The 27,209-nt window shown below is 35.5% G+C and overlaps 1 long non-coding RNA gene across 1 annotated transcript; it reads left to right on the top strand.

Moving 5' to 3' along the window:
• The first annotated feature begins 1,839 nt into the window (after positions 1-1,839).
• Positions 1,840-23,784, top strand: LOC108363701 (uncharacterized). The gene is made up of 3 exons (XR_001847648.1): positions 1,840-1,850; positions 14,670-14,675; positions 23,691-23,784. It is a non-coding gene; the product is annotated as an uncharacterized LOC108363701 (long non-coding RNA).
• The last annotated feature ends 3,425 nt before the right edge of the window (positions 23,785-27,209 follow it).

Here is a 27,209-nt window from a genome sequence, read left to right as displayed (position 1 = left end):
GTATTGCTTATTATTGCGAATCTCCTGAAGAGAAAATGATTGATTTTCAAGAATTCTATACAATTTCTATGAAAAGTTTTTTTCCCATATAAAGTACATGGAATACTGTGAGCGCTTTGAGCGACCTCTATGTAAATATCATTTTATTTCAAAATAAAAAATAAGGGTAAATTTTTCCATATAGAACAATCCTAAGGGTGAGAGCATACGAATTCCGACTTTACTTTTTCACATGCATTTTTGGACCACCCTCTAGTATAGTTCATATGTATGAACTTGCACCCATATTAAGGAATTAAGGAAATGCGTTCACGTTGTATAATTGCTGTTATAAGCGGCTAATTGGTTCGCTTACACATTGAAAAATATTCGAGAATATTTCATGAAATACTTATTTTGATTGTAAGAGTAATTATTTACATAAATGCTGCAACTGAAAATAAAATGATGAATTAATATACATACGCTCTTGTAAGTTACATTACTTTTTAAAAAATTAAAAAAAAAAGTTCGAGTAGCTCTATGTGGTTCGCGAAAAACAAACAATTTTAAGTCAGAGTTCGTATCGAATATGCCAATTTTCGAGCAGACTCTCCAATATTTGGTGACAAAATTTCAGAGCAACGGTTTGATAAACAATCAGCCCTACATCAAAGGCTCGTCAGATCATTCTCGACCGATCGCCGCAATACTTGAAAGTGTGTAGGAAAACCCGACGTAGTCAAACCAAATAACGTAAATAACAAGAAGGGACAACTCGTTATAATAGTGGCGAATTGTGAACGGAATTCGTTGTGAGTAGGTGACCACTTACCCCGACTCCCGGCCTAGGAATGCTGTGATAGGAGTCCAATCGCCACCGTGTGAGAAATGAAGCTTCTACTATCAAGAGCGATCCGCGTTACCCTAGCCCAGTTACGGTCGGGATACTGCCACACCAGCTACCTGTAAAGACTCGACCCCAATATCCCCAATGAGAGTCCGACACGTGGAAACTGCCCGCATGACACCAACCCCATACGCGAGATTTAGCAGTGCAAGCTACAACAACAACAACAACAACAGCAGCTACTGAGGATGAACAAATTACTGAAGATGAAGAGTGTACTGTTGTACAAGTGTTGGAGTGAACTAAGAACGTAGTTTGCCTGTTCGGTAGTCAGACTGATAGCGCTCTTGGTAGTCTCACTGATATTTGATTACCCAATAGGTACGAAGCCTTGGGTTTGTGTGCAGTGTGTCAATGGCTTTACGGCTGCGGAGGCCATATTTAGATGAAATTGTCCTTGTTACTATCAAAGGCTATTCCCTGATACTTTGTGTGGCCATTAAGGCTACCTAGACAGGATTGCAGTGCTGCTACCGGACTGCTTAAGTGGCATATCCGGGTGGCTGCACATGGATATCATTACCGTGCACAGGTGCAGGAATTGTCGATAGCGGGGAGAGCATCTTCTATCATTATCATGCTTGGGGGCCTCTCATTTCAAAAAGTTAAAAGACATCGTAGAAGTAGAGCTGAAATCACGACACGAAATTCGTTAAAAAACTTTAGGACCTACCTGTCTATTTATGGCTCACTTTCCGTCGAGGTACATCCATTGTAACCTAAATATTACCCAAACTAACCTCACTGATTGGCGTGTTTAGTAGACAATTTACATAATTTTTTAACAGTGTATGCAACCGTAATTAGCTTTCTAAAGTGATGAAAGTAATGTGTATAAGAGAATGAGAACTTTTTAATAGAGTTACATAATTAAGCAATTAATAGACACGCATGGCCAATTTTCTTTTATACCGATTTTGTATTAACATTTTTGGTCAACATTTTTAATATCATCGCACTCGTCTATTGAAGACAAATTTATAGCCTACATGGTTGATCTTCGGCGATAACCAAGCTGCACCGCTATCCTACTGTTTAAACGGCGCACATTATATACAACGCAGCCAGCGTGAAAAGACCCTTTTCGATTGCCTCAATACAAAGCGAATTTATACACGGTGGTGTTACCGCCGAAATTAGATTTTCGCTGCGGTTGTACTGATTGTCAAAATGGTATGTTTGTTGTAAATTGTTAAATATTGATTCGCCTTGTTTACGAAAAACATGCTTCAGACTTCAGTGGAGCCTAAAGCCGTATATCTTGGAGTGGCTGAAGCTCTTGACCCAAGGCTCCAAATGAGTAGGTGCATGCATCTTGCGCATGGATTGATAACGTTGTTTAAGGCAATGCGACGAAGACTCGAAGAGAAAAGTCAAAGTTTATTATAAGTAGATTTTTATCTGTACGAAAGGATTGCCGGCTGATTATGTCGAAATCCACAGCAGCCATACTGCCTAAATTCACTTATCCCTTATCCACCAGGAAATTATCAATTCAGACTCTTCAATTAACCTACACACAAGTTTATTCCTACGACATGTCTTTTTTAATTTTTGCGCCTGAAAATGTTGCAAATGTTGCATTTTGCTCGACATGAAACTTTTAGTATGCAAAATGTGGCATTGTTCACAACATGCAAATACTGACAAATAAAACAGATGTCATAACAATGCCGAGTGACAGAACAAAAATCGCAGCAAACAACCCATCGAGCAGCACATCGAGAACATTCGTAGAGATGAGTGCTGCAAGAGCGCGCAAAGGCGCAGCTGGGCAGGCAGCAGTCACTGGGCCCCTCAACCTGAACCACCACAACTTTGTTTGGGACCAAAATGGGGCGCGCGCCATTGCACAAAATCTCAAAGCATGCGCACATATTTGTAAGTGCCAAAACATTTCGCATTTGTTGCAACATGCGCGCCAATGCTTGCAGCAGACTGGTTGCAACATGTGAATTCGCACATTTGCACAGGGCTGAGGAATTTGTAAACTAACAGAAAATTGCTTGTTGCAAAACATGTTAGTGGCAGCAGTGCAACGATTGCAATGCAATAACAATTTCGTTGCAAAACAACATGAACGGACATTTGCAAACGCTGGGGTATGCGTTGCATGAGTATCTGGCTGCGGCGGCGCTCTTGATTAAGAATTGAAGTACCGTGGCAAAGTAGCGGCGCGTAGGTAATTTGCTTGCATTCGTGCAACATGGACTACTTACTACTAGTTGCACGTTGTGGCAGGTGATTGGGTGCATACGAACAGATATATGTACATACATACATATATGCAGGTATATGCGTAAATAGGTGTGTCATAGCGCGTGGCCACACAGCCCCAATGACCCGCTGCTGCTAGCGGCAACTACCACAAAATGTTGCAACAGCTCCCTTGGCGCTAGCTGCTGCTCACAAGCGTGTACATATGTATATGTGTTTTGTATATGTAAATGAACGCTGGTGTACATATGTATCTACTTACCTACAGCATGCATTGCTATCGTTGCTTGTCATAAACGAAATATTCGAGAGCGGCGCCCAGTGTACCGTTTGCTTAGTAACTACATGCCACATACCTATTAACGATGTTGTTGTTAGTGTGCGGCACTTATAAACAAGTACATGTGCTATGTATTTGCATGTGTATATAGAAACATACATACATATGTGGCATGTGGCATGTTGCAAGTGCGTCAAGGACAATTTGCGCATTGTGGACAGCATGTCAATCATATGCCACATTTGCTGTATTAATGTTGCTGCCACATTTGCTGACTATTACACAATTTGTTGTTGTTATTGCGTATTTTCCTTGCCCCATTTTCGGGCAATGCCGAATACATGCACACACTCATATAAGAGTCAGCAGAAAACAACTATAATTTCTGTGTATATGTGAGTATGCATTTGTGTATATGTACATATGCATGTATATTAGGGTGATCATTAAATGTCAACCTCTTGGGCCACCTTTGTTTGTTCTACGTACAAAATAAAGAGAGCCACGAAAAAAAAAATAAATTTAAATCGCAAAAATTCGGAAAAATTTTGACTTTGAAAACCTACACAAATAAGTTTCGATAATATGGCAAATGTTTTAGATTTCAAGTCAAGCTGTTGTATAATTTTTGCGAAATTTAAAAAAATATATTTAAAGTTTTTCAAACCTAATAGCGAACCCCAAAAATTTGTTGCAGTTTTTTTGGTGTTGGCATTTTTAAGGACAACCCTAATGTATATGTGTGATTTAAAAGATTTTTTTTTTATACAGCTGCCACGTCGGTCGCTCAGGGAGTCGTGGCATTGTCGCCCAATGCCGGTGCGATCGCTTGTCGACAAGGCAATCGTTGTCACTGTGTTGCAACATATTGTGGCAAGCAGTGCTACGACCCTGCAGTGAAAAGCTAAACCAGTTAGAAAAAATACTAGTTCATTAACTAGTATATGCCTACCAGTTCGACAATTTCGCAGAACTTAAGCATTCAGCGACATCTGCCTTTGAATGGCCAAAGCCAAAAATAAAACTCAATTAATGGCGCCTCGTGAAGACTACTGATTCTGGTTCTGAGATCGCAGTTTCGAGGCCGCTTGGAGGTGGTTAAGATTTTTAAAGTTACATCAATGTAAGCAAAAATAATTATTTCAATTGAAATATAAATATTAAATATGAAAATCTAATTGCACGAAAAAAATACATATGGGAAGAAATGCTTGTGACATAAAAAAAGGAAATTTGAAAATATATAAATGTTAGAATTCTAGTTCACATCTAGTCGCTTTCCCTGCAGGGGAGTACTTATATATATGGGCAACAAAATATGGGCTTGTAATACATACAGTTGGCAGCGTGTGCGCGTATGCGAAATGTGTGTGTGTGTGTGCGGGAGCCTGAAAGCAGGCGAGCGCAGCGGATATGTAGCCAGCTTTGAAGAAATCGAATAAAGTCGAGTGAACCGTAAGAAGTTGGCAAATAACATGTGTACGTATTAAATTCGCACACAACAGCAACAACAACAACAACGAAAACAACGACCGCTGACATACCAACCAAATTGCAAGCAGTGTAACTTCAGTGCTGCCACAACGGAATAAGCAGAAAAAACTTATTGAAATTCCATTGTGCATTCACTGGCTTGTTGCATGCAACGCCAACGACAGCTGTGCTCCCAAAACGCATCTTCGTCGTCATGGTGGGCGAGGTCAACGCTTATTGCAAGTAGGACATTCATCAGCCCACTTAATGTACGGCGACGGAGGCGGATGGGCGGCTGTTGGTAGCTGCTTGCTGGTGTGGGAAATGAAGCGAATGCAGCGCGGCGTATTTAAAAATTTTCCATTATTTATTTATTACTTGCAAAGTAAACAAACAAAGAAACACAAGTGAATCAAGAAGATGCAGTTAAAAGCGAAATAAAATCAATACAAAGGAGAATACGCGGAAAGAATGTGTTAATGCAAGCGATGTGTTGCTGCAAGCTGACTTACTTAATTCGACTGCTGCAGAGTGAGTGGGCGCAAGCGTGGTAGCGCGGTAATTTCATTTATTTCCGCAACTGCTGCATATATGTATGTATAGGGTTTGACAATTCTGCGCGTGCTGTCGCAGAACGTGCGAGTGAATACTGTTTCAGCTTACATAAATGACTGGGCGTGACGCCCGAAATGAGTTGCCCTCTAGTAAGACGCTGAACTGGGTACTTGGACTTGATTTATCATTTCATGTGTAAATTTAGGGAGATCAGAAATCATCCGTTGAGTTACATACATATATCAAGCACATTGGGTGGGGAAAACATAGCAGAGCTGCTCAACTTCCACTTCATTCGCTCTGACACAGTCAAGAGAACATTCCACTAAGATCAAACTAGAGAGCAAAATGACCTTGAACTAAATGAATACAGCTTTCTGGCGCACACCCATAGATGGTACACAGTTGATTCAAAAGCTACCAAATGTATCGTATATTTTTTAATTTAATTTAATTTATCGGAACTTATTTTATTCTTTTTTAATTTTCTTTTTTTCTTTTTAATGTAATTTCCTTTTAATTTTTAGATGTTATTCTTTAAAAGGAATTTTTTTTTCAATTTCATTTAATTTTTAGGAACTTTTCGTTAGCTAAAGGTGAGAAGGTGCCAAGTCCATTTTTTTAATTATTCAGGAGAGAGGTAAAATCGATGTAGTTTGGCATTATCTGTCATTCTGCATCAAAAACTAGATTTTGAAAAAAAGTAGACTTGGCTTCTTTTCACCTTTAGGGAGCGTTATTAATTTTTTTCTTTTTAAAATACATTCATTAGTTTAATTTTCTTTTAATTTTTAGATTTGTTGTTTAAAGAAGAGAAATGTTTTTTGTTTTAATTTCATTGAATATTTAGAAACTCCAATATTGTTTTTTTACTTTTTTAAAAATTAATTTGTTTTCGTTTTGTTAATTTAATTTTCTTTTAGTATTTAGATTTTATTGTTTTAAAAAGAATAAAAATATATTTCTTTGTTTCATTTAATTTTGAGGATCTTATTATAATTTTTGTCTTTTTGTAAATTAATTTTAGATTTTGTTTTAAAAATAAAAATATTTCTTTTTTAATTTTTTAGTTAAGCACTATGTGTTTTAGTATTTATGACTTAAGTTTTTTCTTCTTATTAAATTTATAGATTTATTGTTTTAAAAAGAAAAAAAAATCTTTTAATTTTTTTAAATATTTTTATTAATTTTTACTTTATTTTCATTTTATAATTTTTTTCTTTTAAGTAATCTTTCGAAAGACAGTAAAGCGCTTTCAGTTTTCAGAATTGATAAAAGTCTTTCGAAAGACTGGCTAGTAAAAATTATTTTATAGAGTATTATGTTCGTAGTGTTACCAGATCAAATGACCTTTCGTGGTGTAGAACTCGTCCTTTTTCGCTTGCTCCAGTTTAGTGAGAAACGCTTTCCAAAAGCAGTTCAGACGTATATTTTCCATTTTGTTGGAGGAAATTCAGGCGGTCTACTATGTATTGCGATTCGAAAAACAAATCATTGGGAGTCTAATATTCGAATCGCATTGAGACTCGAATCGCAAAACAGAGTAGACTCTCAGATTTCACCGCCATCCAAAGTGCGATAAACTGGCAAAGGTAAGATACAATACGATCCGGCGAAGCCTATTTCAGATGCCATGTGAATGAGCACGAAACGGTGTCGGATTTGTGATGGGATAGAGACTTCATCGCCAAGTACTGTCCCTCACTCCCGCGAATAAGTTTCTCGCCACAATCTGCTTCAAAACAAGATTCTTAAATATGTATACATACGTATCTCTTCTTAACGCCAACATCGCGATGGAAGAGAAGGTTAAAGCGACTGAGTACCTCCTTTATGAGCGCTTCTATCGCACTTACGACCCCTGTTGCCATCAGGATTTCAAAATCGTGCTTGGCGATTTCATTGCCAGGGTGGATAAGTAAGGCATCTTTGGTGCCATCATAAGAAAAGTCATCTTCCACGACGATGCGTCCGATAACTTTGTAAGGCTGATCGGCTATCACCGGCCCAAAACATTGTTCTCCGCAGCACTAGGTTCCAGTCTTCAAAGATCAATCAAGCTACGTAGTTGTCTACAGATCGAAAAAAGAGGGAAACCAAATTGATCATGTTGTGATAGACGGAAGGCACGTATGCCAAATATACGTACGTACATTCGGAGACCTAATGACTAGCATCTCTATCTTTCTGTAGCCACAATTTGCACATTCATCTGAGCAGCCAGGGACGTGCGCCTAAAAACTAAAGGAATGGAAGGGAGGGAGTTTGACGAAAGTATATCAGCCAATTCAATTTTAAGTATGCTGAATGCTTAAGAAGGGAGAGCCAATCATATGAGCCAACTAATGCGGAAGAAGCCTTCTGAGCATTGTCTTTAAGAACTTATCGATCACGTAGCATGAAAAGCTTAAGGCCAACGTCAACAAATCTCCGATCCGAATAGGATCGACATACATAACCTATTTGTTGATTTAAAAGTGGCTTTAGGCAGCACAAAAAGGAGTTGCCTTTATGCCGCGATGTCTGAATTTGGTATCACTGCGAACCTAATATGGCTGTGTAAGATGTCGTTGAGCAATACCACCAGCTTCGTCCGAACCTGGCTTTTATACTGCTACAATATAAGCATATTAAACAGTATGCATTTGATTAACGCAGCTTATAATTCTCGTTTAATTTTGCGTGCATACTTTTTCAAACGTTTTCCAAACTTTTTTTTTGTCCTTGAATCTGTAGCTATTACAGTCCAATTTTTTCCCGTTGCTGCCAACTCAACGCGTGCATATTTGCCATCACCAAATTTACGAGTCATATTTAATGAAATTGTGTGTGTTTAAGCTGGTGTTGCATACTTTGCGGCGTTGTAACTTTATACGCCTCAACACGTTGGTTTCAGCTTTATGATGGTGATGTAGCAAAAAAGAAAGAAAAGCGAAAAAATACCGAAAAAACGGAAATTGCCAAATGAAAAATTTTTAACTAAATTTGAAGCGGGCAAATGAATTAAACAAAAAAGGTTATGTGGGCATGGAAAGGGTTAAAGTGGAGGCCTTTAGTAGGTGAGTATGACGACTACGCCCGCCAACCTAAATGAATTCGATGAATGCAAAGTTGGTGGCATGCCAACGGTACAAAACAACAACAACAACCACAACAAGAACAAAAGCAACAACCGAAATTGTAAAAGATTAGGCGGTTGCTGCAGCAGGAAGGGACAACATACTGTGCGTCAGCTGTAAAAGGCAGCAGCTTAATAGCCGCACTGCGCTTACCACAGCTACGAATAAGTATGCCAATGCAATTATGCAATGAAATAGTAAAAAAAAGCCACAATTTAGTTTTTCTGAGCGCGCATTTTTTCGCATTACTTTGGTTTATTTTTTCATTTTTAATGCCCGCAAACGAATGAAAAATTTATGAATTTTGTGGTTGCAAAGTGTGCAGTAAACTAAGCACAAATCGAGTTGTAGTGGTCAGCACTGTGTGAAATGTACATACAAATCTATGCATTTAAAATAAATATTTTTGTTTAGCTTATTTATGTACAGATGTGTATGTGCGCTGCGTACATACGCATTAGACCGCTGCATAAGTTGATTGAAATTTCAAGCCAAATCGAATCTTCGGTCGGCGGATTTTTTCTTTTATAATTATTTTTTTCCTTTAATTTGTATATTGTATTAAAAAAAAAAAATATTATTTTTATTTTATTTTATTCTTAGAAACATATTTTATTTATTTTTCTCTTTCTAGTTTCGCTCCTTTAAATTTTTCTAATTAATTCCATGTAATTTTTAAAAATTATTACCAAAATACCGACAGAATAAACGCTTAGTCCTCATCGTAAGTACATCTTTAAATTATTCTTTCGAATTGACAATTGTCATAGTAAAGACTTTTGTCATTCGAAAGACAGTTGTCAGAATAGGCCTGTCACCGGTATTGAAACAATTAAAACTAAATATTAAATGAAAAAAAATTTAAATAAAAAAGTAAAATAAAAATAAAAGTAAGCATTAAAAAAATAAAAAAAGAAAAAAATAATAATAATTTATTTTCTAAAAGTGAAATGAATTTAAAAAATATACATATCTTTCTTTTTAAAACAATAAAATTAAGAAAAAATGAATATAGAAACAAATGAAATAAGCTTATAAAAATCCAATAAAATAAAAAATAAAAAAAAAAAATATTTTTCTTTTTGAATTACCTAATAAAATTAAAAAAAAATAAATGAAATTAGTAAACAGATAAAATAAATTTCTAAAAATTAATTTAATCAAGAAAAAAGGTTCCTTGTGAAACAATATATGTACACCAAAATTTAAAAAAAAAAATTAATCTAAAAAATAAATCAAATATTTATCTATATATTTTTCTTTTCAAACGAATAAAATATAACGATTAAAAGAAAATTAGATTGGGGTAAAAACCAAATATTTGAAAAAGGGTAAAAAAACTCCGCTGCCCGAGGATTCGATCTCGGATCTCTCTGATGCAGCGCCAATGCTCTGCCTACTTGACCACGCGACCTCTGTGCACAAATGATATATCCCACGCTAGCTTGAAAGTACACTCTGAGAGGAGCTTGGGGTCATACAAATCTTCGTCCTTGTCGAGTCCTAAAAACAGCCAAAAGCGAAAGTTACTCTTAGCAGTTTTATTTATTACTCGAATTCGAAGTGTGATATGTTGTTTAAAATTTATTTCTGATTACTTTGTAAGATAATAACACCATTTCTGGCCATTTATACAGAACTTCACCCCTCATAGAATTGAAAATTTCAGTAAGGGACGCATTTTTTCATTTTTTCCTTTGAAGCGTAACAATAACTTAATAAACAGAACAGTTAGAGCAACTTGAAATTTCCATGTCGACCGGTCTAAGTAAATGCCGATGTTCAGAGATAACTTATACGCCATGGCAAGCGATTAACTTAGGCAGATAGGCAAGTATCTGTCTAGTCAAGTACACAAATGAATTAGCAAAGCCCACATCGCTCCCAAGTCTACTTGACTACTTGTTTGGCAAAGTGCTTCAGAGCAAAGATTTTTGTTTCATTGCTCCGCTCTAGCTCATTTTATTTATTTATTTATTTATTTATGGGAACATTGGTTCCACATGTAAGAAAAAATTCTTTTAATAGTACATCAACTTAATCAAGTAAGATTATATTTTTGAAATAAATTAAAATTAAGTGAGCTTACGACTAAAAATAAGAATACTTTTATGTGACCTTTTTTTTAAATGATACAAAAAATTTAATATGAAGACTACCTGAGAAGAAAAATTAAAAGAACCGAGGAAAGAAAGAAAAATTGTTTATTATTTACTAGGGCTCGGAATCTCATGCACTCAAAATTCAAAAATATGCGCTACAAACAAGTAAAATATGCTATTTAAAATAGTTTTCTAATATTTTATTGCCGGTGCAAATATATATAACATATGGATTTTAACAAGAAAATTACGAAAACACTTCATTTCAAAGTACGACACATATTTACATATGTATAAAATTAGTTTATAATCAAGCAGACAGTTACAATATTGTGTAAATACAAAACAATGACAGTTAAGTAATGGTTCAGATGAATGCTTGGTTGGTTTCAGTGCTGACAAGCAGTTAGCAAGTTTGCCATTTTAATTCCAGAGCTCATATAACCTGCAGCCATTTGGCGGCTTTAATGAATTTCCGGACGTCATACAGAGAAAAGCAGCTGCACTCTAAAACATTTCGCAGGAATGGCTTTCCGATTGCCTTAAGCCTCATCCTTACGAGGGCTGGATACTCGCACAGGAAGTGTTCGATTGCCTTTTTTTGAGCCCGGGTCATCGCCTGTTGAAGGGCAATCGGATTGACTGAATGTACCCCAATGGGCCAGTTCCCTTTTGCACACTGCAGTAGGTAGGTATCTTCTTTGCTCATTCCTAATAGAGCTTTGGTTTTAAGTGTATCGTAGGACATCCATAACTGCCGGGTAATCAAATACGATCCCTTACGGTTTCGCCTCTGCTTGGGCTTGGTAGTTCGTCCGCTGCCTCCTTTCCGTAAATGAGCCTATGTCCCAGGACACATATTAGAGTGATCAGAAATATAAGCCATCTCTCTCCTACAGTCCTCCAATAATGGAGATCTAACAGAGGTAGAAGGGAGTGCTTTATAGCCGCTTGGATATTCGAAAAGATATTCAGATCATTATTTGGAGAAAAATTACAGGTAATTTTAATGTCAAGAGATTTCGCAAAAAATTTTAAATGGTTTCAATAAAAAAAATCACAACCATGCATTTACTGCAAAATATGCAAAAATATGCAGTAACGAGTGAATGCAGTTTTAAAGGAAATTTCATGATTCGTAAAGATAATTTAACCATTTCCATTTGAAGATGCCCAGTAAAAACATACATTTGCTTGAGATTCCGAGCCCTATTTATCACAACCGCACTCACTACATAGATTTAAAGTGATTATATTTAAGTGATTTAAGTGATTGCCCATTGCGATATAACGGACAAATCACTATTTAGTTTGGAACACAAACCGTAAACAAGCCCAACACGGCGCTGGACAAGTAGCTACACTTGAATATCATTGGCAAACGCATGCACTTTAATACTAAATATACTTACACACTGAGAACACATCATCACGAAAAAAACTTATCATCCATATTCATTAAATTTGTTTGCATATTATTTGAATGCTGTGATGTCGCCACTCATAGCAACATTCAGTAGAATTCAGTAAAATTTCAAATTCAACTCGTTCAATAATTTCTACATACATAAATGATTCATTTGCCGTTTTGAATCGTTTCATGCAGACGTCTAATACGTATGCGTTTTGCTTGTACAAACAAGTACTTGTCTATGTATTTGTTATGTATGCTTCGCATTCATTTTCACAGCTTTCAAAGTAGTACACTTGCACCACTGTGATTTTTTTCGAAAAACTTTTTCCCTTTTAATTATTTATTTATGTATGCCGAATAGCCAGTAGACAACAATAATAATAACAAACTAAAAGCAAAAAAAAAATGCACAAAATAAAAAGTAAACATTCTTTGCGCGTCAAAAGTGTTGTAAAAGAACACGCAGTGTTTATTTATAGTTGCCATGCGCCTGCAAGTATGCAACAAGCTTTCGAAAATAACTCACATTCACTGCATTAGTCGAATAAAACAAGAAAAGAAAACACTGCGAGTGCTAGTATGAAAAAAACGTTAAATAAAATGCACAGCAAAAGAAAGTGGGACCGGAAGTGCCAGCAGCGTTGTTTCAAACAGACGTCTCGCTTCACAGCCTTTCGCTCTTACTCACAACTTTTGGTTTTTTTTTTGTTACTTGTTTATTTGTATTTTTATTTTTTTTATTTTTATTTTTTTTGGTATGCGAGTAGTTCTAATTTTAACTTTAGTTTTTATTATCTTAGCTGTTTATAACGTTGTTTTATTACTTACTATTTCAATTTTTTCCATTTCTTTTGCTGACTTTTCTGGCATTCTCAACATTTCAGCTTTGTTGTATGCGAAGTTTTACTACTTTTCGCGCATAGTGTTGATTCGTTCAAGTGGAACACGGCACGAATATTTACTGCGAAGAATGCTTGAATTGAGAATACATATACAAATATGTGTATAGTATGTACATACATATATAAGACTGCACATACACATAACATTTACATATACAAACAAACACATTTCTTTGTGGAAAATCACGCATTGCAATTCGAGTAAATTAAAAAGTTTAGATTGACTGAAAAAGGAATGTAGAACATTCGATAAAATGTGTGCGCTAAAATTATAATAACGCCAAATTCCTTCTAAGTAAAAATTTCTAATCTCTTCTTCTTGGTTGGCCCTATGTCCGTGTGAGCGACTGGACCGAGTCCAATAAAGCACGCCATTTGTTTCTATTATATTCCAATTGACCTCAGTTCCAAGTGACGGCAAGTCCTTCTCCACCTGGTATTTCGATCTCAAGGAGAAATTCCTTTTTTCGTGTCGCCAGCAGTGGGACTGGCCAAGCCGGCGAAGCCGTTGTGTTATAACCCTTTTAAGACCAAAGGGAAACGTACTTCCAACAAGATTTCATATTGGTAGTATATTTTTAAGAAAAAATAACGTTAAATAACAATCAACGACACCATCAACAACTGTTCTTGATGAACGCTTTCAATGTACCCGCTTATATTCTCTCTCTCTCTCTCTCTCGCACTCTGTTCCTACCACCACTACTTCATTGCTTTCCAATTGCTGCGGTCTGCCATGTAACCATTTATACAATCCACTCAAATTCTGTTGACTTTGTTTGTAATTACTGAAACGACATTCAATAAACACTAAAATTTGTTAATTACCACCATCAGCACAACTACAAATGTTGATTTTGGCGCCATCGAATTGCCGTACACACACAGTTTGCTGCTTAAACATTATCAAATCAATTTGATACTGTTGGATGGGGTGCTGGAAATAGCCAAAATATTAGGCTAACAGCAACAACAAATTTGTGTAGTAAATACTAATCAACATTTTCAAACTATCCTCCTACGTTTACTGTCACAAAGCTCATTGTCCAAACACAGTTGTTACAATAAATAATACAAATTTTGTCCCCATCCGAGGGTCTAAAAATAAAAAGTAAGTTTGAAAAATTGTTTTTAAATTTTTACTTTACTAAAGAAAACCCTTATATTACCTTTACTGGCTTTCAATTTGGCATGTATGTATGTTTGTATATCTACCCGTAAAAGTATAAAATTTGTGTTCACATTTGTACATGTTTTTGTTGTTTTGTCCCATTATTCTGTCATTTGCACCATTTTGGATAGTTAAGAATATTTTCGTACTTGTATTGGACATCAAATAAATGAAAATAGTCTGCTCGTTGACCTTAATTAAAATCAGATTTCATTCGGTTTTAGTGCATTGCGTGCGAAAGCAATCGACACTTGGAGCCAAATGGCATACACAGGGAGGAAAATAGGATGATAGCTGGTTAAGAGTGCATATACATACATATGTATGTATGTATATTTTTTAAAGTATAAAAAGAGACAGAGAACGATGATAGACTATAGAGAAAGCGAGAGATGAAATTTCAACAATAACAGCAAAGCAGTGACTTCTATGTCAGCTCCAATGGGTCTGTCTATCTACTCATATGTACCCGTAACTAGCGTGGCCCGCACGACAACGGCTATTAGGAGTATCGCTGGATGGACACGTTTGCAGAGGAATCCCGCAGGATAGGGTTCCTTCGTCCCTTCTGTGGCTTATGGCATTTTATGAGTTGCTACGGGCCCTGGAATGAGCTCAAAGTTCATTCCGTATGCTAACGACCTTGCGGTGGTTGTAAGTTGAAAATTTCCTCAAACTCGGTGTGATAAAATGTAGGACTAATTAAGAATTATTGAAAGATGGACCAAGAGGAAAGGCCTGAGATGGACAAAACAGATCTGGTTCTCATTAAAAGAAAGTACAAAAATCTCTGACTAGGGGAATTCCCAAATTCCGAGGCGTAACTAATTCGCCTAAAGTCGATCTCTTAAGCATGAGAAAATCTTCCGCTTATTAAACCACATTTAGCATTCATTAGGCAAGCTGGCATTATCTTGAGTTGCAGGGTTATGAACCTCATCAGCTGAGCAAAAAAATATCTTCATCGTCGCAGTGTCTTCTGTTCTTCTATGCCTGTTGTTCTTAACTAACTAAAATTGCCACAACGTTAAGGCTACATAACTAATTTCTCACTGTGCTGTGAATTTGTATTACAATTAAATAAAGGACATTGACGTGTGATCCCGCTTAGCAGTGCGCGCAATGCATCCACAGTCCGTATGTAGCATTGAATGGGCTAATGCATACTTACATACATAAATACATAGGTACAATAGGGTGGTCCAAAATAAGTTAAGTCGGAATTTTAAAGCTGCACGGCTAGGATTGTTCTATATCTAAAAGAAATATCCATATTTTTTATTTTGAAATCATAAAATATTACTTATTTTATATGGGGAAAAATAACTTATCGTAGAATTGATATAGAATTATTGAAAATCAATATTTTTCGATCGGAAATCTCTGGTTCTCTTCTCGAGACTTCCAATAACAATACCCAATTGTTTATTTAACCATTTTATAATACTAAAATTTTTATTTAGCCACCCTTGTATTTTCTGGCATGTTACATCCAACAAAATATCGATAACAAAACCGATAAAAGTATCGATAACATAATCGATGACAAATTCGATAAAAATTTCGATAGCCAAATCGACAATAATACTGGTAGCAAAATCGATTAGAAAATCGATACAAATATCGATAAAATAATCGATAAAAATATTGATAACAAAATCGATAAAAATATATATGCCAAAATCGATAACTAAATCGATAACAAAAATCGATTCGAAAAACTATAACAAAATGGACAAAAATATCGGAAATAAAATCGATAAAATTGTCGATAAAAAAATCGATAACAAAACGGATAAATAACTGATAACTAAATCGACACCAAAAATCGATTCGCAAATCTATGACAAAATCGAAAAAAATATCGGTAACAAGTTCGATAAAAATATCGATAATAAAACCGTTAAACAATCGATAAATAATCGATAAATAGTCGATAACATAATCGAAAACAATGGCGACTACAAAACCAAAAACAATATAGATGAAAACTAACGATAAAAAATCGCTAAAAATATCGATCACAAAATCGTTAAAAACTTCGATAACAAAATCGATAAAAATATCGATAGCCAAAGCGATTACAGTGTCGGTAAAAATTTCTATACCAACATCGATAAAAATATCGATAACAAAACCGATAAAAATATAGATAGTTATATCGATAAGAAATGAGGATCCCGAAAATCTCTAAAATCCCAAAATAGTTCCCAGATTGAGACTCTGTGTCTCTATCTATATCTCTTTCTCTATTATTACCTTTATTTAAACCTTTCTTCCTCTATCTTCATCTCTACTTTTATCCTCCATTTTTTACTACAATCCTCATCTTTTTCTTTATATTTGTCTTTGTTTTTACATTTATGTTCATCATTTTCTTCATCTACATATTCCCCTTCACCTTTGCTCTTATATAAGTAAAGTGTTTTAATTTACATTATTGGTCTTCATTTTTGCCTTTATCTTTGGGCGTCTTTGTTTTTGTTTTAATTTTTAACCGACTTCCAAAAAAGGAGGAGGTTATCAGTTCGTCGGAATATTTTTATTTTTTTTTTGTATGTTACCGGATAACTTTGGACCACGTCAACCGATTTCGATAGTTCTTTTTGCATCGGAAAGGTAGTGACTCAGAGGTGGTCCATACTGATCCAGTTTAGATCCGATCATTGGATCATTGGATATATATATATTTTTTTTTTTATATTAAAATTGAAGTCGGTTTTTTTGCTAAAATTACTGCTTTGCATATAAAATACATGGACAATTTTGACCTCTAAATATTTTTTGATTTCTAAATGAAAAAATACGGGTATATTTTTTTTGGTAGTGGGTGAGAGCATAAAACTTCCAATTCTACTTCTCACATGCATTTTTGGACCGCTCTAATGTAGTACATACACGTGCCGTGCAATAGCCCAATATTGAGCTGGACCAAATCGGCGACTGCTGACGGCATTAAGTGGCAACACAAACAATTTAAATTATCTACAAACACATCGAATCGACCAATCGTACCTCGTTCGAACAAAGCAAATTACTGATGAAAACAGTGCAAAATGCGTACCTACATATGCACATGAACTTTTGTACAAACTTATAAATGGGCAGTTACATAAATGCATACATTTGTAGATATGTGCGTTTGTAGACATTTCTATGCCGGTTTAAAATTCCATGTTAACTAATACCGATTTCGTTTCTACCGAAAAATGCAACCTTCTCTTTGCCGTATACGTACGCACAACACACCAAGAAGAGGGCGATCAGAAGGCAACATTTTTTGTAGAAACAAAAACGCCATAACTAACGAGTGTATGCGTACAGAGAACAATCAAAGTAAATTCAGGAAATTTACATTTGGCATTTGCTATTCGACATTTAGTATTTAAACGCAATTGAAATGGCGTTGGCTGAGGTCAAATAATGCTGCACAAACAAATAATTGCTGTGATTTAGTTGCTGATTAAATTCACATATGTAAATACATATCTACATACATACCGCCATATGTAATCTGATGTATAAACTTTAGCGTATGCGCCTGCTTGTGCGAGTATTCATTTAAGTAGTTACATATTTACTTGCTGGCGAAGAAGTGCCCAAAATTAATGTATAGTTTGACCTATCATGAAATCTAGTTCAATGGACGAGGAGGAGTATGCAGTAGGCAGGATCACAAGCAGAAAGTTTTTAACTATTCTCTGAAAGATAACTTCGTGAGAGAGAATTTAAGATGTTGTAAGAATACACGCCCTAGCCAAGAATCAAACACAATCGAAACCGTATCTTCTTTATGGTCTCTTTATTTGATCTTATAGGATTCCCGAATCGGGTTATTATTTAAAACCGTTTCTTTACATTGTTATTTGGTTTAAAATTTCCCTAATGAAGTTTCCCTAATGGTACGTTTTTATTTTTGGAAACTGCTTTGAAAATGTCAATTACGTAATTTTCCCAAGATGTTTTCATTCATGGGAATATTTCAAACTTTAGCAAGGAAAAAGTTGGAAACTCTGCAAACTATTTTTTTTAAGAGTATTCTGAATTATAGAGAAATTTTAAAGAATTCGTAAAGATCTCATCCGATTTTTGCCGAGTTTTCTAAAATGAAATAAACTGTGTACACTTCTATTCTTTTACGAAACTTCGGAAGAAAATCGGTAAAGCAATGAAAATAATGCTGCTATATGAAAAATTGCTTGCAGAATTTTTTCAGAATTTTCTCTAATTTTCGTTCAGAAATTTCTTTACGAGTTCGTGTCAACCCCTTCATTTAATTTTCTTTGAAGATTCGTGAAAAATCGTTACAGAAATGGGAAACTCTTAAAGATTTCGGAAACTTTGGTTTGCAGGGAAGACAAGAAATCTTATATATATATTTTTTTTATTTGTATTCAGACCTGTTCTTTGTCAAAAATTCAAGCTACATACTAACGATGAAAGTTGATGGATAAATAAAAAGGTTGTGATCCAAATGTGCAATAATCTTTTGTATGAAATATGTAGGTGCAGGAAATAATGTTACTCATACGCCAAGTTCGCCTTATAAACTGTTGTTGTTTTTTCCAGTTTTTCATATGCCAACCCAACTACAATCAACTTAAGCTGGGGTCGCTGTGTCGAATCCCAGTGCCAGAGATGAAGATGTCTGATGAAAAGATTTGGTGAACTCCGAAATAGTAGCTATAGCTTCTACCATTGCGCAGATAGGGAAACATAGTTTACCGTCTATATATATATATATTAAGTTTTTTGTACAAATAAACTTTCACCACACGGCACAGCAAGTTAAGAGCTTTCTTGTAGCTATCGGTGAATGACCTATCTTCCCATTAGACGCATTTTTTTAGTATGCTTTCTCGCAAAGACTCTGTGGTTGAAGTAAATCTGTGAGTTTCATTCAGCACACCTTATTCTCTTATTAATCCTTTCTTTTATTTAGTTTTATAAATATCGACCCGATCTAGTGTGCATGTTGGTGTTGTGCTGACATATATACCTATGTAGGTACCATGCAGACTTCCATAGTGACATTTAATTTAAAATATATCATAGAATTGAATTTGTAGTTACACCTCAAGCTTTGTCCTAAACAAATAAGTGATTTTGTGGAATAGTGCTTATTACGATATGCATCAACATTACTAAGAAATTCCACTGATTTAATATTTATTTGCCAATCAAGAGGAAATCTACTGGAACCCTAAGAAGAGTTTGAAATTTAAGTTAACTTTTGACTTCCATATAAACATACATACATGTGTACATTATTTTGAGAAATGTCGATAACTTTTTGGCTTTTGGTTTTAAGGCATAAAAAGTCAATGAGTTTGCAAATTTTTGAAGTGAAACTTCTTTAGCGGCGGTCGGTTGATTGGGAGTAAATTGGCAAATTCAAAGGAAATTGCACACAGAAATGGTGCAACGGAAATGATGCAACGGAAATGATGCAACGGAAATGATGCAACGGAAATGGTTGGGGCTGAAACAAGTGCTTCTTGTATTTATATATATGGTATTAATTTAACAAAAATTTGCTAATAAAAGGTTAAAGAATAAAACTTAGAAAGAGACCAATACAAGAATAAAAGTAAAGGTGACTACGTACATAGATAAAGAAAAGGCTAAAGGCAAAGGTAAAAACAAAGACGCGTAAAGATAAAGGCAGAAATGAAGACCGAGGTAAATTTAAACGCTTTACTTATATATACATATAAGGGCAAAGGTGAAGAGGAATATGCAGATGAAGAAAATGATAAACGTAAAAGTAAAGACAAAGAGGAGGATGAGGATACCGATAAAAGTAAAGATGAAGATAGGGGAAGATATATTAAAATAAAGGTAATTAAAGAGGAAAGGATATAGAGAGAGACATAGAGACTTAATCTGGGAACTATTTTGGGATTTTAGAGATTTTCGGGACTTTTCGATAAAATAATCGATATTTTTATCGGTTTTGCTATCGATATTTTTATCGATTTTTTTATATAAATTTTTATCGATATTGTTATCAATTTTTTTATCGATATTTTCAGTTATAAATATAATAATCGATATTTTTATTGATGTGTTATCGATTTTGTAATCGATGTTTTTAACTATTTTGTAAGCGATATTTTTATCGATTTTGTTATGGACATTTTTATCGATTTTGTTATCGAGATTTTTATTGATTTTGTAATCGATATTTATCGATTTTGTTATCGAAGTTTATCGATTTTGTTAGCGATTTTGTTTTCGATATTTATCGATTTTGTTTTCGATATTTATCGATTTTTCTATCGATATTTATTTATTTTGTTATCGATATTTATCGTTTTTGTTATCGATATTTATCGATTTTTTCACTATAGTAGCATAAATGTATTATGATAGAAAATAGAAAAAATATGACCTTAAGCAAAAGCAGAAGTATGTATGTACATATGTATATTGGTTATAAGACAAAATAGATATATGTATATGTAACGTAAGTTTCACTTCTCCAGTGTGGCCCAGGCGCACCTACTTTTTTTTATTTATTTACTTTTTTTTTTTGAATGAAAAGTCACTGACTGATTTATATTGATGATTTTTTATAAATAAAAGACTTCAATAACTGTTATCTATTATTATTTATTTAGATAAACATCAAAACTAATAGCCATTTTGGATTTAAAGAATAAGAATCAGAAATAAGGATTAATTAAATAAAAGTCTAAAAATAACTGTTAAAGAGCGATTTTTATAATAGAAGTTGTAAATGTTACGGTGCCTGACATAATCACATAATTCGCCTCCAACAAATGTAACGTTAAATACTACTTAAAAATACAAATGTCTTAAAAGCAACAAAAGATAGGGAAGAAGTTTATGTACCTATATAAAATGTAGGCTTTGTAGAGAAATAAGTATACCGATTGTAACGTTAAAGACAAACATTTTGAGCTTATAGGTATTTATAGATATGTACATGTGTATGGTTAGTCGTAAATAATATGTATGTAAACACTTATATTTTCTCTTAAGTTCTATAGCTGCAAACAGTTTAAGTGAATGTCCTTTAATTAAATGAAACCTTATTTCGTGAGTATATAAATCAGTTAAAATACATCATTACGGTTTTCGAATACATATGTATGCCTACAAATGTACATATGTATATCGTACATGCTGAGGCAAACATAATAATGGCCACAAAGAACAACAATTGCTCTTAAAACACTGATGATAATTGTATTCGCTTGCGATGAAAATTTATTTATTTCTGTATAACTTTATTGTTAGCGGCTTCAACATGCTGATTAATTGAAAATTTACCAACATTGTATAATTGAATGATTAAATGGACGCAAGAATTCAGAATGAATTGCATTGCTGAGCTTCAGCCTGCTCGGTCAGAGGAACAATAAGGAATTATTGCAAGGACGCCTCGAGTTGATAGTGCAGTTGTTCTGATTGTTCGATGAAATAAAGGGAGGGGGAAAATTGCTGTTGTGTTGAGCTCGTAAATTATGAGTTTACACTGTTGATGACATCATTAACAGGCTTATGCCGCACCAAATGTGCGAAGACAAAAAACTAAAGAAGCTGCAGTGTGTGTGTGCATTCTGTGCTTTAAGCAAGGCTTGACAAGACAATAAACCAAATTACATTGATTGCTGCCTTTAAAATGTGAGATAATAAGCAATAAGCGCACTTAACAATGAATTCATGCAAGTTCATACATGTATGTACATACATACACGCATACTACTACTCTGAGCTACTCTGAAAGTAGCAGTGGTTGAAAGACTTGGGATCATATGCAGAGTAATGATTCGTCTCAGCACTACCACTGGTTTTTATACCCGAGCGCACTTGTGCACAAGGGTATTATAACTTTGTTAACATAACGGTTGTTTGTAACAGGCAAAACGAATCGAGATAGATATAGACAAATGTATACATAAATGATCAGAATGAAAAGAGAAATCAATTAAGCGGTGACTGTCTGTCCGTCCGTCCGTCCGTCCGTCCGTCTGTGCACACGATAACTCGAGTAAAAATTGAGATATCTTAACGAAACTTGGTACGTGAACTTCTTTTGGGCGTAGGACGGATGGTATTGAAAATGGGCGAAATCGGACAATAACCACGCCTACCTCCCATATAACGGTAATTTTAAGAAAAACGAAAACTGCGATATTTTAGTAACTACTGAAGATAATTCACTCAAAATTGATATTTACAATGAGTTTTAGACGAAAAATAAGAATATTACAAAATTTTGGCAAATGGGCGTAGCCACGCCCACTTATGGTTACATGTGTATATCTTGGTAACCGCTGCACCAATTTCTTCCAAACTTGGCACAGTTGTTGGTCCTGGTACAGCATACCAAATGGCTGAAAATTTCTAAAATCAGACAATAACCACGCCCACATCCCATATAACGGTAGCTTTCGGAAAGGAGGAAAACATATATTTAATACTTGCGCCGGGTATTTAATGTTCGGCTCCGCCCGAACTTAGACTTTCTTACTTGTTGAAAATTAAAAAATAAAAAGTACAAAATCTACCTAAATTCTTCTCAAATAACAGCATTCTGGCTTCATGTGAGACCATGAAATTGTGTCCCATAAGGACTAAGCTCGGTTTGCTACACAAAGTAGCTTGTTAATTAAAAGTTCGCAAGTAGAAATTTATTTCGATAAAACTCAACATATCTAAACTCAGCCAAACACATAAGAGAATTTCACTTTTGTTCTTTTCAACCTCCTTCAAAATATTTTAAACAGTGAAATCGTGTGTCTCATCTCAAAGTCTATAATATTAAAATAATAAAAAATGTATAAATTTCTTATTTTGGAATAAATCTGGTGGATTTTGCATGTTTTTTTTTCTCGAAGAACACTATTTTTGACCAATTTTTTTAGGGTGAAGAAGTAATTGTAGCTTAATGGCAACATTTTTTCGTGAAAGGTAATTGCATTAGCTTTCAATGCCATTTTGTTTTATATCAAAATGTAGCTTCTGTCGAAATCGCTACAATTAATTCGCATGCAGTGTTAAAAAAGCACACTGTGTGCCATCGAGTTAGCTCGAATCTCTTATTTTTCAGTCGAGAAATGTAATCTTGAAATTTTCAAATTACTACAAAAACATATGACTCAAAACATATAATTTATAAAAATATAATTCATTTATAAACAACACATAATATGTAAATATAATAAAATAAAATGTATATTAGACTGGGTCGAAAAAAAAAGTTGCTAATGTCCGCCCCTAAATTTAAAGATTATGTTGAGAGGGTTCTNAAAAAAAAAAAACAAAATTTTTCCAGAACCCTCTCAACATAATCTTTAAATTTAGGGGCGGACATTAGCAACTTTTTTTTTTTGTATGGGGACCGACCCAGTCTAATGTATATCATACTTGGGCGTACAAAATTTTTGATCCTTATCACCCAAAAGTTGAAATTCTTGGAACTTATCTGACTCTTGACTGCAGTTAAGCCTCTGGTGGAAATAGGCTACAAGTCTGTCTAACCAGGGAGACATTAAAAAATGTTAAATTAAAGTTCAATTGAAGGCCTGTCTGAAAGAAAAACGAGTTCATCTCGGTTAAAATCCTCTCCCTTGGTGGAAAACTAAACTAAAATACGACAAATTGACAGATCTGGCCCGCAAATATTGGAGCGCTCCACCCGCCAGCGTTCCAAGTGAGCAAATGTTCATTGTAGCCGAACTTAAATACGAGTCTCTAAGAAATCGCCTCATGGGAGAAAAGGCAGAAAAAAATACTTTTTTTTTGAAATATAATATGCCCCTTTTGAACTTTGACCACTAAATTAAAGCACTGTATAATATAAGCCCTCATTCAATGTTCTAATAATTTACAAAATTTTTAAGTAATAAAAACGAGACTTAAGTTAGCATTCGCATTCGTGAATGTAAAAAATATGACATTCGAAACATCGCTAGAAAAAACATTGCCTCATGCCTCCGCTACTACGATTAACTTTCTATGCTGCTGGTGTTTAGCTCTGTTAGAAGTTTATAAAATTCTCTCCAAAGCCTCGCAAATAATTTACGCTCCTTCGATCGCGATTAAGTTTTAAGAATTTTATTTTATGTTCGAGTAACGATAATAACAATAAACAGCTTAATGACATCAGTGTAGTGTGGTTATTTGGGAAAAGAAAACTGAATAAATAAACCGTGTAGGTAATGCGGCATCGAAAAGATACAGAGGGTGATGGTATTGTGGTGGCATTTATGTATGCCACATTGGCCGTAACCAGCTGACGGAAGTGTAGCTACGCTGCTGCTGCTGCTGCTGCTGAAGTCTTCAACCACAATCATGAAATACATTTAAAGCGATAACAACAATAACAACAAAGTTGGCAAGAGGTAATGAGAAAATACGAGTGCTGGGATGCAATCAGAATTATGTTTGTGTATTTGGATGTTAGCTGGAGCGCGTTAGTGACATTAGGATAACAATGAACTTATCAAGAGGTTGAGGTGTCAGTGGCACCTGTACGCTGCACTTGAGTTTAATGTTGTTTAGTGAATTTTTAGCGATAAGGACAGAAAGGGAGTCGGATTCACAAAATTACAGTGCGTATATATGTAAATAGGCGTACACATAACTTTCGAGTGGCTTTTACGGCAGTTAAGCAAACAATTTCGCTGAAAAGTGGATATTAATTTAAGAAAGCTTGTCGTTTTTATTACTTCAACAATAAGGAAGTTGAACGTTTTAGTAATGGGGAAAGATAATTTTGGTTTAATGTTAAGTATAATTTGGCGTTGACAGACTTAAGTGGTGACAGTGGCACATTAATAATATTCTAAAGAAGAAATACCATGTATACCTGCCTGTGCTTGGTGTGGTGATTGTTATCGTAGAGTTCATGGGTTTGATAGCATAAAACTGCAAGTAAATTTTATGTTAGGTTAGGTTAGGTTAGAAAGGTGGTGGAAAAACTATTACGCCCAAGTAGCAGCTAAGTGCCAGTTTTGATGCCATATACTTCAAATGAATATACTAAAACCAACCGGCGTGGTTGATGAAGTTGAGTATGTGGTGGAGACTTATATCAGCTAGTGATGTGAACTCATACTTATGCTCCTAGTATGGTGTTTCTGCTCCTCATTAGAGCTGGACATTTGCAAAGTAGGTGCTCTACTGTTTCCTGCTCGTGCTCATCTTTGCAGCTTCAAAAGAAGTCGTTGTAGGCGATTCCCAGCCTTCTCGCGTGGATACCAATCGGCCAGTGACCCGTAAGAGTCGCAAAAAGCCTACATGCCACAAGAATTTGGATATAGGGCAGCTTGCCGCAGTGCGCCACTTTTGATCCGATTTCTGGAGATTGTAGAGAAAGATGTCTCTATATAAGGTTCCAATTGCAGGTGAGATACGGTCCTCGATCGACACCAATGTGGATCGCTCTCCGGCTAACTTGTCTGTAGCCACGTTTCCGGTAATGTTGCGATGACCAGGGACCCAACCGAAATCTAAATCGAGTTGAGTACTTACCGAGTTTAACATCGTCCTACACGCCTTGATTAGTTTCGACCTTGTTGTATAAGACGCCAAGTCCTTAATACGCTGTGACGTAAACCACCACGTTATAAGAGACGGCAGCCTTCGGCTATAGCGAATACTTCTGCCTGGAAAACACTCGCAAAATCGGGCAGATGAATTGATCTTTTTACCCCCAAGGACCCAAAGTAAATACCTGCTCAACTCCGCGTTCCATTTTGGAGCCATCGGTGTACATATGATGTATCCAAGTAGAGATATAAAGTTCCTGGTTTATGTATTTTATTGAGAAAGAAGATAAAAAAACTGGTCATTTTTCAATATATCTGACCCAAAACTACACCATTTCAATTTAGCCAAGGAAGGACAGCTGCGGAGAAAATGCTCAGTACTATCCTCGCCCTCCAAGCAAGGTCATATGTTGTCCCCAAGAAATTTTGGCACTACCCAGGTAGGCCATTTCAGAAAACTATTGATTTCTTTGCAGTTGCCAGCATAGCACAAACGGCGCCCAGAATTATTATTCAAGAGATTTCTGATGCATCTAAGGATTCCCGCTATGATTGATGCTATAATTGGTTACGGTTCGATTGGTTCAAAGCAACTAATTCATCTGTCACATACTTTGAAAAACACAGTGTCTCGGCAGCCACGTGCGTTCAAGCTGCTCTATTGTAGATAGGGTCGAAAAGATTTTTTTTTCTCGATTTGGAATTGTAACAAATTGGTGCAATGTATTTTATTGAAATTATCGCTAGCTATTAGCGTGTCCCACTTTGAAATGGTGGTGACCTTTACGGCGACCCCGTTCACAGTAACGTTCCTCAAACCATACCTAGAACTGTTATTTTCCTAGAAAATAAGACAGAAAATTATTGGTAGGGTTGATGTTCAGAACCATTCCAACACATCAAGGTCTTGTAAAATTTAGTCCGCTTTGAACTATGTCACAGATATATAGTACTGACGAGCTCTAGCGATAATCAGTAAGAGCCTAAAGGACTTCGTCTTCAACAAAGCTCCACAAGAGAGGTGATATTACTCCGCCTCTTGTTGTTTTCAGCTCTACCTCGCTGTCCCCGATATCGGTCTCAGCTACTCTGGTGTGAGGAAGCCATCCAGAGTTATCCATCTACGGATAGTTTCCGACATATTCCGTTCCTCAATTGCCCGGCCGATACCAACATGAGATGTGTTATCAAAAGCCCCTCAATACCGATGAAGGCACAGAGCAATGTTTCACCATACTCGAAGAAGCCATGAATTTTTGTAGACAGAGCATACAGTGCAGTGTCCGTGGACCTTACCACTCTGTATTGCGTGTTGGTCCGGATGCAAAGGCGTCTGCTTCAGAGTGTAGTTTCTAATGTAAAAATTAATATTTTTCTCCATTGTCTTTAGCAAGAAGGAGGTTAGACTTCTTGGACTGAAGGACTTAGCAAGAAAGAAGTCTCTCTTTGCTATTTAAGGGACAAAAATATCCCGAGCCTTTCGCCACACCTCGAAGATGTGCGGCTAGACTAGTCCACATGATGTTAACGTAGTGATGAAATAGGAGCTCCTTTCCCTGCTT

Source organism: Rhagoletis zephyria, unplaced genomic scaffold (genome assembly GCF_001687245.7).
Source record: "Rhagoletis zephyria isolate East Lansing unplaced genomic scaffold, Rhagoletis_zephyria_1.1 Rzeph_scaffold_01340, whole genome shotgun sequence".
NCBI lineage: Eukaryota > Metazoa > Arthropoda > Insecta > Diptera > Tephritidae > Rhagoletis > Rhagoletis zephyria.
The sequence above is the reverse complement of the archived record's forward strand: the minus strand, read 5'-3'. Positions and strand labels throughout refer to the sequence as shown.